The following is a 4,202-nucleotide window of genomic DNA, read 5'->3' on the forward strand; positions in this document are numbered from 1 at the left end:
ATATTTTAGCACTTTTCAGATACTTTCTTCATATTCTCAATTAACAAAATGTTTGTTATTTTTAGCTATTCGCAGCTCAAATTTTTTATGGGATGCGATTGTTCTTGTCTTTGGCTTATTTATTGATTTAGCCTTTGAAAAATTTTTAAGCCTTTTTGAAATACTTTCTTTACAATTTCATGTTTATGGTTAAAGGTAACTCGAGATTTAAGTATTAATCATACAGTATATTTTGTTAACCCCTGCCAGACATTCTTTCCACTGAGTGGAATAATTTTTCTTTTTCACATTGAAAAGAAGTCTTTCTGCGCACTGCTACTGAGTTTATGTATTTGATTTTTCCTGGTTAGAAATTAAAATTTTAGCACTTAATACATGGCAGGATTGTATAACCTACTTCTCATTTGTTTGGGATGACTTATAATTTAATGTTTGAAAAGTGAGAAGTAAAATTGAATTAATTTTTAAAAGACAAGTATTTTGATAAACCAATGTATTTGATAAATTTGGAGACTTGTCCTTTGGTGAATTGAATTTCTGAAAACTAACATTTGGCAAGTTGATTTTCAGATAAGTCATCCAGAAGTGATTCAATTTCCATTAAAGAAGAAAGAACACTGAAATAAATGTGGAAAATATATATTTAAACTTCTACCTTTTGAAGAAAATGCTTAGAGAAATCAGTTGGTACTTTTTAAACCTTCCAGTCATCAAAGTTACAGAAAATCTCTCAGCTAGGCATCATTTTATGTATGATTTTATCAAATTTATGTCATTATTTTCTGCTAGACTTTCAGGGCAGACTTTTTAAAAGCTCACCTTTCATAAATAATTCTTTGCTAGGATAAACATTCAATTACTAAGGAGAACAGACAGCTTTACTACAACAGAGACATGCATTTATTAGTGTTTCTCATTAAATGTCTTCCTGGATTTTTTTTCTCCAACAAAGTTCCTGGTATACTACCGGATGACTACCCAAAATGATGTTACAATTGTGGGATTTTATGATTTAAAAGTAATTTAAAAATCAATCCCCTTTGCTATTTACTCTAAGAAACACTCACTCACTTTGTATTGTTTTGAAATGCGGTCAAATGAAAGAAGCTTTCCTTGGCCCTCAGCATCCTCCAAGTCATAGGTTATACCTTCCTCTCACTCAAGGTCCATTTTATGAGAATGGCATTTTTTTTTTCCCTCCCTTTCTGAAGCAATGTTAGAAGCTGCTTCTGAATTTTTGACCATTTCTATTCTGCATCCTTCTTAAATCTTTCTATCTTTTCTTGGTTTTGGTCTTTATTTCACTTTTCCACACTATCCAGAGGGCAGTGCAAACATTAAAATGTGTATATTTTAAGAAAAGTGAGAGCAGTCAGTTCTACAGAGGAAGGAAATGTCCTTGAAATCCCAGCATCCCTTCCCCGCCCAAGATAAAGCGATATGACAAACATCTGAGTTAGAGAAACTTTTGCTGAGAAGACAAACATTTCTTTTTAAATGGGTGGCTTCAAATTTTTCATTTTGGTTATTACAATATTATTTGGGCAATACAGTTTTTTTGCTGTTGTTGTTATTTCTTAATGAATGAGTACACTGGATCAATGGTAGGCTCAATCATGGCCTCCCTAAAGATGTTCATGTCTTAATCCTTGGAACCTGTGAATTTGAAACATATAGCAAAGGGATTTTGCAGATGTGATTAAGTTAAGAAGTTGGAGATTGTTTTGGAGTATCGAGGTGGGCCCAGCGCAATCACAAGGATCCTTAGAAGAGGAAGACCAAACTCCAAAAAAGAGACGTGATCATGAAAGCAGAGGTTGGAATGATGACATTTCCGGAAGAGGGCTGTGAGGGAAGGAATGCAAATGGCTTTTGTTTTTTATTTTTATTTTTCTTATTTTTTTGCAAATGGCTTTTAGAAACTGGAAAAGGCAAGGAAGATGATTCCCTCCTAAAGCCTCCAGAAGGAATACGGCCCTGCTGATCTATTAGTTATTTCTGACCTCTGGATGACAAGTTAATAAATTTGTGTTGTTTCAAACCTTGGAAAAGTAATACAACTCGAATGTCAAATAGACTTTCAAATTGGAGTTCTTTTAAATGGGTAAGGTCTCTTTAAAGAAATATTTTTACATTTTTTGAAGACATAAAATCAACTCCTCCATAGTTATTCCTCATAATTTCTCTTCCCTTTGAGAATTTTGGCTCCCAAGAGAAACAACACAATCTTTGGACAGCTGAGCAAAGCGAAGGAAACTCTGAAATGTGTCCCAAGCTTAAAGCACTGGCCCAGGGCTCAAGTATGTAAAGGGCCCAAGGCTTCAGGTAGTGGTGGATCTGAGAACTCAAATTATGTCATTAGGCTCTTTGCTCTCCCCATCTTTCAAACAAGCTGTCTTCCATGTGTCAGGCATAATGGCTACAGAGTTCCAAGGCACAGCTCTCTAATTAACTTAGGCACCTCCTGGTGAAGAACTCAGGATAGCCGTGGCAGAAAGGTTAGGAGGACTCTGATTGACCCAGCTTGGATCACATGACCAAGCTGGAGCCAATCACTGAGGCCAGGGAGATGCCATACTCTGATTGGCTAGTCTGAGAGATGTGCTGACACCTGTGACCCGTCAGCCCCAATGAAATCTCACAGAATGGGTTCCTCACTGAAATGAGAGTGAAAGCATAGATAAACAAACAAACAAACAAACAAACAAACATGTAATTGTGGGAGGGAGAGAGAGGAGAGAAGAGGCCTTGAGATTTTATGACTTTCTAGTTTTTAGATATAATTCTTCATGAGACCTAGCTACATTGACTGCTCTTGCTTTCCACAAGATGCTCTGGTAGGCTTCCAATAAACTCTGCCCTTTCCTTAGGAGTATTTATATTCTTGGCATTTAAATGATTCCTGATGAAGGAAGACCAAAATAATGTATCCTTAATGAACTAATGTACGAAGTAATGTTTTATTGATAGTACAGTTATGTGTTGCTTAACGATGGGTATATGTTCTAAGAAATGCATCATTAAGTGATTTTATCATTGTATGAACATTTTAGAGTGCACTTACACAAACCTGGGAGGTATAACCTACTACACACCTAGGCTCTGTGGTGTAGCTTGTACAGCATGTTACTGTACTGAATACTGTAGGTAATTGTCATACAATGGTAAGTATTTGTGTATCTAAAGATAGAAAAGATACAGTAAAAATACGGTATAAAAGATAAAGTGTGCATGTGTGCTTGCATGAGCACATGTTGGAGGGGTCAGGGGAGGGCTGTGGAGGGAGGCTCCCGTTAGAGAGTATATGTCAGGTGGAGGGAGGGAGAAAGGGAGAGAAGGAAGGAGGTGAAAGGGAGAGCAGAGATCAAGAGACCCAGAGAGTGGGGAGAAGAGAGAGCTAGAGAAATGGATGGCGGGGAAGGAGAGAGAAAAAGAGAGCACCGGGGAAGAGAGGAAAAGAGATAAAGGGAAGAGGGTTGGGTTTGTGTGCATGAGTGTGCGCGTGCATGTGTGCGTGTTGGTGCGTGTGTGTATGCTCAGGGGCCGACTTCCGGCCTCCCCATGCAGGTGGACAGCATGCTGAACTTCCTCTGTCTATTTAAACCACCCAGATATAGCAGAAAATTCAATGTATATTCGGGTCCACCATTTTCTTTCCATATCACAAACGACCTTTTCACTTTTAACCCATTATAATCTTATGGGCTACCGTCGTACATGCGGTCTGTCATTGACCAAAATGGTGTTATGCAGCACATGACTATAGTATTATGGTTGCCTGCAATGGGATTCTTTCTCCCAGTAATGGCCCCCTGATTTTCTCTGGGAAAATGCTCAGTTCCTGTGTTTTGGATGGGCCTGGCCAAACCAAAGTTCTAGGGGGTGGGGTTTGTGACTCGGGCCTTGCCAATCAGTATATTCCATCCCATTGGCCACAGTTTAGGGATGGGCAGATGATCTAAGGCCCAGGATTTTCGTAACTGTTGAGAGAGATTCTTTCTGCTGAACTTGATGCTAGGAGGGTATAAGAGCTGCCAGAGTTCACCTTCCCACCACGAAGAAAAAGCCTGCCTGAGAACAAAAGAAACTAGATGAAGAAAGGGAGGAGGTAAGACCCCTGAATCCTGATGACGCAGTGAAGACTGGGATAGAGCTGTACCTCATTGACTCCTAGACTTTTCTACTATGCAAACTAAGAAATC

The sequence above is a fragment of the Pteropus alecto genome, unplaced genomic scaffold (assembly GCF_000325575.1).
Source record: "Pteropus alecto unplaced genomic scaffold, ASM32557v1 scaffold177, whole genome shotgun sequence".
Lineage (NCBI taxonomy): Eukaryota > Metazoa > Chordata > Mammalia > Chiroptera > Pteropodidae > Pteropus > Pteropus alecto.